General features: G+C 40.9%; 1 protein-coding gene across 4 annotated transcripts in view; it reads right to left on the minus strand.

Moving 5' to 3' along the window:
* The window catches only part of FAM210A (family with sequence similarity 210 member A), a 28,568-nt gene extending 17,012 nt beyond the window's left edge, over window positions 1–11,556 (minus strand). Inside the window, exon 1 of one of the 4 annotated variants that reach the window (XM_082415866.1) lies at window positions 11,359–11,556. The gene's annotated coding sequence lies outside the window, so the exon portion shown is untranslated. Of the gene's footprint in view, window positions 1–10,942; window positions 11,320–11,350 lie in introns of those variants that run through there. The other 3 variants (XM_082415865.1, XM_082415868.1, XM_082415867.1) reach the window with 3 other exon arrangements.
* Between the last annotated feature and the right edge of the window lie 34 nt (window positions 11,557–11,590).

Consider the following 11,590-nt stretch of genomic DNA (forward strand, 5'->3'; position numbering starts at 1 on the left):
AAAATACCAAGGGCATTTTTCACAGAAATAGAAAAAATAATTTCAATATTTGTATGGAAACACAGAAGACCCCAAATAGCCAAAACAATCTTGAGAAAGAACAGAGCTGGAGGAATCAGTCCCTGACTTCAGACTACAATAATCAATCAGTATGGTGCTGGCACAAAAAGAGACACATAGATCAGTGGAACAAAACAGAGAGCCCAGAAATAAACCCCTACACTTATGGTCAATTATTCTACAACAAAGAAGGCAAGAATATACAATGGAGAAAAGACAGTCTCTTTAATAAGTGGTACTGGAAAACTGGACAGCTACATGTAAAAGAACTAGAACATTCTCTAACACCATATACAAAAATAAACTCAAAATGGATTAAATACCCAAATGTAAAACCAGACATTATAAACCTCTTAGAGGAAAACACAGGCAGAACACTCTTTGACATAAATTGCAGCATTATTTTTTTGGCTCCATCTCCTAAAGCACAGGAAATAAAAGCAAAATAAACAAATGGGACCTAATTAAACTTAAAGCTTTTGCACAGCAAAGGAAACCATAGGTAAAATGAACAAGACAACCTCCTGAATGGGAGAAAATATTTGCAAATGATGTGGCCGATAAGGCGTTATATCAAAAATATATAAATAGCTCATAAGACTCAATATCAAACAACAACAAAAACTACCACAACCCAATTACAAAATGGGCACAAGACCTGAATAGACATTTTTCCAAAGAAAACATACAGATGGCCAACAGGCACATGAAAAGATGCTCAACACTGTTAATCTTCAGATAAATGCACAAAGGTTGGCGAGGATATGGAGAAAAGGGAACTCTTGTACGCTGCTGGTGGGAATGTAAATTGGTGCAGCCAATGTGGAAAACAGTATGGGAGGTTTCTCAAAAAAACTAAAATTGAACTACCATATGACCCAGCAATTCCACTCCTAAGTATATATCTGAAAAAAATGAAAACATGAAACATGAAAAATATTGAAAAAATTCAAAAAGATACATGCACCCCAACATTCACTGCAGCATTATTTACAATTGCTAAGATATGGAAGCACCCTAAATGTCTATCAACAGATGAGTGGATAAAGAAGATGTGGTATATATAAATGGAATACTACTCAGCCATAAAAAAAAAACAAAATTTTGTCATATGCAACAACATGGATGGACTTGCAGGATATCAGGTTAAGTGAAATAAGTCATAGAAAGACAAATACTGTATGGTATCACTTATATGTGGAATCTAAAAAGAACTAGTGAATATGACAAAAAAGAAACAGACTCACAAAGAACAAACTAGTGGTTACTAGTTGGGAGAGGGAAGGGAGGAGGGGAAAGACAGGGGTAGAGGATTAAGAGGTACAAACTACAATGGATAAAATAAATAAACTACAAGGATATCCTGTACAACACAGGGAATAAAGCAAATATTTTATAACAACTATAAATGGAATGTAACCTTAAAAATTGTGAATCACTATGTTGTACACCTAAAACTTACACACTACATCAACTATACCTCAATTTAAAAAAAAAAAGAAGGAAATCTTCCCATTTGCAACAACATGGATAAACCTTGAGGGCTTTATGTTAAACAAAGTAAGTCAGAAAGGAAAAGAAAAATATTGTATGATCTCACTTATATGTGGAATCTTAAAAACAACAACAACAAAAACCCAAACTCAAATTTGTACATACAGAGAATGGAGTGGTGGTTGCTGGGGAGGGCAGGGGGGTGAGGGAAGAAGGCATGGTGAAATGGATGAAGGTGTTCAAAAGGTACAAACTTCCAGTTATAAAATACATAAGTAGTCATGAGGATGCAACGCACAGCATGGTGACTATAATTAATATTGCACTGTATATTTGAAAGTTACTAGGAAAGTAGATCTTAAAAGTTCTTATCACAAGAAAAAAATTCTGTAACTATGTGAGATGATGGATATTAACTAGACTGTGGTGATCATTTTGCAATATATACAAATATCTGAATCATGTTATACACCTGAAACTAACACAATGTTACATGTCAATTATATCTCAATTGAAAAAAAAGATGTTCATGCTCATCAGCATTATGTCTCTAGAGAATTGCAAATTAAAACAAGGTACCACTACACATCTATTAGAATGACTAATATCCAAAACACTGACAACACCAAATGCTGCGGAGGTTGTGGAACAACAGCAACTGTCATTCACTGCTGGTGGGAATGCAAAATGGTACAGTCACTTTGGAAGACAGTTTGGCAGTTTTGTATAAGCTAAACATAGGCTTACAATGAGTCAGCAGTAGCACTCCTAGGTACTTAACCAAAATGAGCTGAAAATTTACGTCCACACAAAAACCTGAACACAAATGTTTACAGAAGCTTAATTCATAATTGCCAAAAACTGGACATAACCAAGAAGTCCTTGAATAGATGAGTGGATAAACAAACTGATATACTGTATGATTCCAACATTATGGAAGAGGTGTGACATTCTGGAAGAGGTGAAACTATAGAGATGGTAAAAAGATCAGTGGCTTCCAGGGTGGGGGAGGGAAGGGATGAACAGAAGGAGCACAGGGCATTTCTAGGGCAGTGAAACATTCTGTATGATACTGTAATGGTGGATAAATGTCATTATGCAATTGCTAAAACCCACAAAAATAAATATACAACACAGAGAGTGAGCCCTAATGTGAACTATGAACTTTAGTTAATAATGTATTGATGTTGTTCATCAATTCTAAAAAACGTACCACACTAATACAAGATGTCAATAATAGGGGAAACACTGTGTGGGTGGGTGGGGCGGATAAGACGAGATTCTCTGTACTATCTCTGCACCATGTTTCTATAAACCTAAACTTCGCTAAAACAGTCCATTCATTAATTTCTTTAAAGACAGTACACTGTGGCCTTACCCAATACAACTGATACATAGTATAACCTTAACTTGAAGTACAGGTATGAGGACAGGATAAATGTAGAACTCATCAGGTTGAAACATAATAAAAAGGATAAATGAAGGAAAGAATTGCCTCTACTTATACAAAGTCCTCAATTACCACCAAACAGGAGGAAATTCAAATTTTCTCCTTCCAACAGATTAATATTCTAATTTATTCATTTTGACCTCTCTCTTAATCACACCTTGACTGCTGTTTCAAATCAAATTTAGTTTGCTGTTTAGAAAAAGTAACAGTATGCAAATTTATTTGCAGCACTTTCTGGGCTGTTACTTTCCTGCTCCCTAAGGCATTGGATGGTTTCAACTTAATTCCTATTATATAATCCATCTTCTTCAATCTACTCTGCTTTTAAGCTTTCTATTACCAAAATTGAGCCACTAAAGCTGTGGCAATGACGAAGCTATTGTTAAATGCCTAATCTTCAGAAAAAGTTAAATTATGCCCCCTAGTGAATTCCCAAGGAATTTCATTAATGAATCATTGATTCCCCCAACTTGTAAAGAAAGTCAAAATTTCCAAAATTACTACACAAATATATTAATTTACACAAAATGTTTCTCTTTTTTATCTCTTTTCAGAGGCTCTAAGTTCAACAAGGCAAGTCAGGGTGATTTGTTATGGTAACACTGGTCCAGAATCCACATGGTTCCAGACTTCCACCCACTTCCTTTTGGGCTGTGGCAGGTGTTATCCCATTGCTATGGGAAGAATGCAGGCTTTACAATCAGAAAGACTAGTTCCAACCCTTTCTGGCATTACTTTACTTAGCTCTTTTCCTCATTCCTAAAATGGGGTTAAATACACTTTTATCATATTGTATTTATATGATTAAATGAGATAAAGTATAGTATCTAGCACTTAATATGCTGGGTCAATAATTAATTCTAGTTTTCTTTCTTCGTCGCCTCATCTACTGACCTGGTCAAACCAAGCTCACAGTCTTCCTTCATCTAAACTTCTGCCATTATTCCATTTGTTTGACCCATGCAAAATCCCAGCCTCTCTAGCAATACACTCCACTGGTCATACCTTTGTCACTGAAATAATCTGTTACTGACCCACAACTGAAGTCCTCAAACTATACTATCCCACTCTCTTCAGCCTCTTCTTCTTCCAGCTTCCACTCCTCTACTCTCTCTGGACTCTAATTCCAGGACCTTGTCCCACTCTACCCCCCTTTTCCTTCAAATCTAACAGCTCCTCCTGTTTCACTCTGAAGTCTTTATCCAGCCTGGATTCTACAGTGCATTACTTGAATTACTACTTTGTCCTTCTGCAACACCAGACCACAAAATCTAATCCAGAGCCAGTCCAACCATCTGTTTTTCCCACAACTACATCCCACAATCATAGCTGAGCACTAACAAAAGCCACATAACTGATTAAATTAGTACCAGCATACATTGATGGTACATCATTCTATCTCAGAAAGGCTCTGAATGCTGTGACAACCGATGATGGTTTCTGATCAGATGAGCTTCCTCCACCATTCCTCACTTTTCCCAAACTCTTCAAGCCTCTTATACTTCACTTTCAGATGGTAAAATATAAAGTATACATCAGATCATGTCTCTCCTCTGTTTAAAGCTCCCCAATTTCTCCCAGGTTAAGTCCTTACAATTGCCTACAATGCCTTACACCAGCAGTCCCCAACCCTTTTGGCACCAGGGGCCAGTTTCGTGGAAGACAATTTTTCCATGGGCTGGGGGCGGGGCGTCGGGGGTGGGGATAGGTGCAGGTGGTAATGCAAGCGATGGGGAGCAGCAGATGAAGCTTTGTGCCGCCACTCACCTCCTGATGTGTGGCCCAGTTCCTAAAAGTCCGTGGACCGGTAATGGTCCGAGGCCAGGGAGTTGGGGACCCCTGCCTTACACAACCTTCTACCTTTCCCTCTCTGAATACATCACCTACTCTCTCTCAGTCTGTGCCTTGCTCACTCTGCTCCAGCCACACTAGCCCCCCTGCAGCTCTTCCAACATGCTAAAAAGGCCCCTGCTTTAAGAACTCTGCATTAACTGTTCCCTCTGCTTGGAAGAGTCTTTCTCCAGATATCTGCATGACTAACTCCTTCACTTCCTACAAGTCTTTGTTCAAATGGTACCCGCTCCATGGGGTCACTGCTCCCAATCCTTTCTCTTCCAGCCCTGTCATCCCAATATTCCTTATCTTGCTCTATTTGTTTCTTTTTCCATAGCACTTATTGTCTAACACCCTACATGATTCACTTATTTATTACTGTTTAAGGGTAATTATTATTTACTCATTATTATCATTTAAGTCCACTTAAGGACAAGGACAGAATTTTTTTCCCGTTTTGTTCACTGCTGCATCTCAGGTGCCGACAACAAAGGTTGGCTGGCACATAGGAGGCACTTAATATTTGTTAAATGAATAATTAGATAAACCTATCCCCCACTTCCCCTTAAAAATGAACCAAAATTATTAGGGGATGAATTTTCTCAACTTCAGCCTCCTCCCTTCCAGTTACCTGCATCCACACCCATCTCAGGGTCAGTTAACTGCCTCCTCAGAAAATGAGCTATCCCTCCATTCAAAGCCCATTCCTCCATCTGTGTTCTAGATCTAAACTCTTCCTGTGTTTTCCAAGAATTCTGCTCAACCAAGTTTTCCTTGTATTTTTCTACTGCTATTCTTTTTCCTGTACTCCAACTGCCCTCTCCTCTGGCTTCTTTCCTTCAGCATATACACATGCGATTAAGAAAATATGTCTCTCTATAGTATCTGCCCAATTTCCAATTATCTTCATTGCATTTAAGGATCCCCAGTTTAGTGGCAGCAAAGTCACTGTAATTTCTGACCCACAGAGAAGAGCAATCATAGAGCTCTTCATCGATGCTGGGGCTCCCCTCACAAGTTTAATTCTCCCAGTCATGGTGAAAAGTATCTCTTCTGGACTCCCCCAGAGTGGGTGAGCTGGTCTTACGTGTTAAATCCACTCTCCCTTTCCAATCTCCCTAAGCCTTTGGACCCCTTCCTCTTTAGTGTACCAAGGCAAGTCTGGCATTTCAATTTCATTTAGCGTGGGTCACCTTTTGGTCCGTGCTTCAGCCAACCAATCAAACTGTTGAGAGCCCTTTCTAACCTCTCAAGCTATAAAAGTGAATCAAGAATCTCTGCTTAGTGGGCCTATATCAATAAATTTAGCCCGGCCCAACTTTATGTTCCTTCCACCATTATCCCACATCCTTAACATCCATTCGTAAACATATCCCCCAGATTTCCATGTGTATAAACAAATAAACATTCTTGCCATTTTTTAAGAGTATGGGGCTTCCCTGGTGGCGCAGTGGTTGAGAATCTGCCTGCCAATGCAGGGAACACGGGTTCGAGCCCTGGTCTGGGAAGATCCCACATGCCGCGGAGCAACTGGGCCCGTGAGCCACAACTACTGAGCCTGAGCGTCTGGAGCCTCTGCTCCGCAACAAGAGAGGCTGCGATAGTGAGAGGCCCGCGCACCGCGATGAAGAGTGGCCCCCACTCGCCGCAACTGGAGAAAGCCCTCACACAGAAACGAAGACCCAACACAGCCAAAAATAAACATAAAAAAAAAAAAAAAAAAAGAGTATGGCACACCCTCTCAGGTCACACTTTGTAGCTGACCCTTGAGGGCTTGTTAGGGTGGGAATCTAGTTATAGGTCTAGAAGCAAAGAAGTGTGGTAGAGGTAGTTCTTGAGGAGAATCAATCAGCAATGTCTAGCCTTCAGGGAAGGTCATTACAGGTTAACTTCCTCAAACAGGAGTGGAAGGACTGCTTCTACCGCCAAAGAAGACTAATGAAAATTTAGGGGTTCAATACTCCATTCCAAATTTGAGGATCTCAACCTTCCCCAGTCAATGCTCTCATTTTAACAGCAGACACCCTGTTAGAATGGGAATTCATTTTGCATTGTAATCCAGCCACTCTGCAGGATAAGACTGAGTATGGTTTTCAGCAATCTCAGCTCTGCATCTATGTGAGAAGGGCAGACATAGAAGCTTTCTGGTCATTTATACAGAGCTTGAGCTCGGAATTTCAAGACCTGAGCTCATCATTCTCCACCTCCCACCCCCCCTTTCTCCAAAAACAGAGCAACCAGTCAGTCTCATTATATTTGTTCATCATCTGGCAAAAATGTTTTAAATCTTCAAATACATGATCATCCAGAACCTGGTCTTTCATTAAGTATCTGAGTAGTAGTATCCAATGGTGGTATTTTGCATATCTCTATTGTCATATCACATCACGGGCTACAGTGCCTGCCTTCTTTACCACTGAAAATAGTCAAGAGTGCCGTTAAATCTAATCAGATTAGAGAACCAATTTCAGGAATGCCATAACCAATCCAGAAAATTCATCCTTAAGACTCTGTTCCTCTAGAACCACTCTCAGTACCAAAATCCGAATCAGACAGGGTTCTCCAGAGACACAGAACCAACAGGAAAAAACATATACATATATCTATATCTCCCTATTGGAAATCTATTATTAGATTGTTTATTTAAATAGATATATTTATTTTAAGGAACTGGCTCACACAATTGTGAGGGCTACACATCTGAAATGTGTAGAGTGGATTTGCAGCCTGGAAACTCACACAAGAATTGACGCCACATGCAGTGGTTGAGAATCCGCCTGCCAGTGCAGGGGACACGGGTTCCATCCCTGGTCTGGGAAGATCCCACATGCCGCGGAACAACTAAGCCCGTGCACCACAACTACTGAGCCTGTGCTCTAGAGCCCACGAGCCACAACTACTGAGCCTGCGTGCTACAACTACTGAGGCCCGTGCGCCTAGAGCCCATGCTCCACAACAAGAGAAGCCACCACAGTAAGAAGCCACGCACCGCAACGAAGAGTAGCCCCAGCTCGCCGCAACTAGAGAAAGCCCACGTGCAGCAATGAAGACCCAACACAGCGAAAAATAAATTAAATAAATTAATTTAAAAAAAAAAAAAGAATTGATGCCACAGCCTTGAGATTTTTTTCTTCTTGAGGCACCTCAGTTTGAAATTTAGGCTTTCAACTGATTGAATGAGGCCCACCCATATTATGGAGGGTAATCTCCTTAAAGTCAATTGATTACAGATGTTAACACATTTTCAAAATACCATCACAGTAACACCTAGATAAATAGGTACTATAGCCATGTCTAGTTGACATATAAAACTAATCATCACACATATAAACTTACAGATTTCTCAAGCAAATCTTTACATTCTACTACAGGAAAAACCTTTTAAACAATAATATCTTATGTGTTCAAAAAAGACAATAAAATTTCAGTGGGGACACTTTGGCTGAGTGGACTGGAGGAATGAACAGTTCTTCCAAAACTATTTGGAGAAACACAGCTTCTACAACCACCTCTCTTTCCTACCTCCAAGAACACTATCATTCCTAGGAAGCTATAACATTGTATCTACATTTTAAAAACAATTTTTATGTTTCAAAAATGTGATCTTCAACTCCACAACAGAAATGACACCTTAAAATTACCCACCTCTGAGTGCTCTCACTCTAAGGGATGGTATCTATTGAATCTGTTGCTTGCCTTTAGTCTGACCAGAAAACTTACAAATTACTACTTCATTTTCTCTCACTGACAAAAGTGTAACATCTTATGGAAAAACCCAAACGAACTTTTTGGCCAACTCAATACAAACCAGGAGAAATCCAAACCAGTCTAGGTGAATAATGGACCAAATAACCAGAACAGCACATAAAGAAATCTTATAAATGGGCTGAAATAAATCCTGTATGTCCTTTCAAAAAAAAAATGGGATTTTTAAAAACCTTTCTAGGCTATTCATTCATCCATTATCACCCCACTATGTGCCAGGCACTGTTCAAGGCACCTGGGTTAAACCACTGAACAAAATGATGATCCCTGTCTTGCTAGAGTTCAGATGCTAGCAAGACAACATCCTTATCCAGCTATTTTCTCTCTGAACATAATAACCCAAGCGTTAAGAAGTATCAAAACATTTTCTGAAAATCTACTATGTTTCAGTCAACTTCCAGTTCTGAGTCTGGCCTTAAACTGGCACTGTTTCATCATTAGCATAGAGTCTGGTCTCTGGAGTCAGGCTGCCTGGATCCAAAACCTAGCCCACCACTACTTCCCAGCTGCATAACGTTGGACAAGTTACTTACCCCTCACCTATAAAACAAAAATAATCATAACAACTATCCCACTGGATAATGTAAGAGTTAAATGAGTTCAAATGTATAAAGCACTTAATTTGGCACACAGAAGGTACTAAACTATCAGCTATTATTATTTTAATTCAACTTCCAGAAAACCATTTATTACTCAGGCAATGGTGGGGAAAAATAACACCAATGGTAACTTTTAAAATATTCTTATCTAGCCCATTTACTCTCTTCATCACTACTACCTTCAAGAGTTCTTCCTCTATTCTTGAAACCAGTGGTTAATCATTAAATCCATTTCACCTGTAACCTGCCTTACACCCTTTTCCAATCACCTTTCCCCACACTCCCCCCACCTCAGACAGCCCTACTTCTTTATTCTTTATCCCATAAATACCCAGAGCCCTTCGCTTTAGGATAGCTGGACTAGTTCTCCTTTCTCCTCACTTGCCTGCTTTGTGAATAAACCCTCTCTTTGCTGCGAACCTGAGCATCTCAGTGTTTGGCTTGCTGGGAGTTGGGCAAAACGAACCTGGTTCAGAAATATTCTCAACTGAATTTACTTGACTTCTAGTTAACTTTTATAAAAACTACAAAATGTGATCTCTATATATCTCACGCACAACATCAATTCACGGTAGAGTTTGTATAAACATATAGTTAGGAGGCTTTTAATCTAATGAGAAAATTTCTTAAAAAGTCAAAATTAGATTCCTTTTCCATAAAATTACAACAGCAACTATCTTAAGAAACTTTAGCATTGGAACCAGCATATATGGATATGTAATTAGCCAGTTCTAAATGCATGGATACGCAATAATATATTCAATCTCTAGGACAACCTTAGCAGTTGTCAATAATAATGAACTCAGGTGGAGAGCAAAACAACCTACTATAAAAATAAACATCAAAGAGAAAAGTAAAAATATGCCATGTGGAAAAACATATTTTCCCAATACGCTGTGAAAAGTAACAAGTACTACTAAATCACACTGAGGAAGAGACATTTCGTCATAGTGATTTTCTACAGATGTCAGCTGTGGCAGGCCACTAATTTATGTTTAGAGAAATAAATAAGAACACGTTTAGTTGAATTTTTAGGTTTGATGCTTAAACTTTCTTGGAAGGATCACTGACTATTTTGTATGCAAAAAGAGTATTTACAGACACATACTCAAGTAATCTTGTGTTATGAGGGCGGTAAGTATCAAAGGTGCATGCATCACTATGGTAAAAAAAAAAATCAACCTCGAAAAAAAATAATAATGAACTGAAGTTAATTCTCAACTTAGCTCACTGCATATAATAAAAAAAATACAAATACAGTCATCTGAAATGGATGGCTCATCCTCATTCATTAAAAATAGACTTCATTCTTGGTCCAAAGTTTATAAGTGGTCAACAACCTCAGAAAGGTTAGTGCCCACAATTTAGAATTTTGACTCGATTGTAAAGTACATGCTGCGAATGTTGCTTTCCCCCAAGCGAAGTCTACTGGCTAATATAACTGCATCTACTGACAAGTATGCAGGCTAGTGAACCTATTTCCAAAGCTGCTTTTAAACGGATCAATTTTGGTAAAGAATAATGGAAAACGTATTTTTGATCACGTTTTACACCCTTCAAGTGGGAGGTGCTGAGGCACAAAGCATCAAAAATTTTAGGTCCACAGGCACAGTTTTGACCCTAGTCTGGGGTGGCAAGCAGGTACCTGCGACTCTCCAGTAGAAATTTAAGAGAAAGGACGAACAAAGCGTGTTGACTCCCCAACCATCCCATACCAAAGTCCAGAAAACACAGATACTACCAGTGAGGCGTCTCTCCTAAACAGGTGTGGGCTGCCCCTTTCTTCAGAGTCTGACAGATGAGAACGGCCCTCTCGAGAGAGGTCTGGCTGGACCTCCCAAATGCGGCGGTAGGGAGCGACCCGCGGTCCCCGGGGAGAAGTAGGGCGCCGCGCGTTTCCAAAGCAAGTCCGAGCGCGGGGGCTCCCAGGCCCCTCCCGGCCGGCGTCCAAGGAAGGGCAGAGCAAAGGGTGAAGGTGGCAGAGCGGAGGCTGGAAAACCGCTCCACAGACAGGGTTTGCAGGACACCCGCACACAGCGAAGGGCGGGGTGACCTCTGTCCGCCCCGGGGGCGCTTCCCGCCGCGTACCACCTTGAGGAGGCCCCGCCGACTGCCCGCCCCCGCCCCCAGAGGCCTCGACCCAGGATACCTCAGGACCTGAGGCCGCCGCCGCCGCTCCCCGCCGTGCGGCCGCGTGGAGCCCCCGCCGTGTCCCTCCACAGAGCCACCAGCCGAGCGTGGGTCAGGGCGCCGAAAGCCGCGTGCTCAGGCGACCCGGCCTCCGGCCCGCCCGCCCAACACACCAGGCCCACCAACCACTGGCTCGCACCCGCACTTGCCAGCACCCTCAGCACGGCGCGCGCGGCACGCCGGGACTCCGGGTTCCGGG

This window comes from Balaenoptera physalus, assembly GCF_965194825.1.
Source record: "Balaenoptera physalus genome assembly, chromosome: 12".
Taxonomy (NCBI): Eukaryota; Metazoa; Chordata; class Mammalia; order Artiodactyla; family Balaenopteridae; genus Balaenoptera; species Balaenoptera physalus.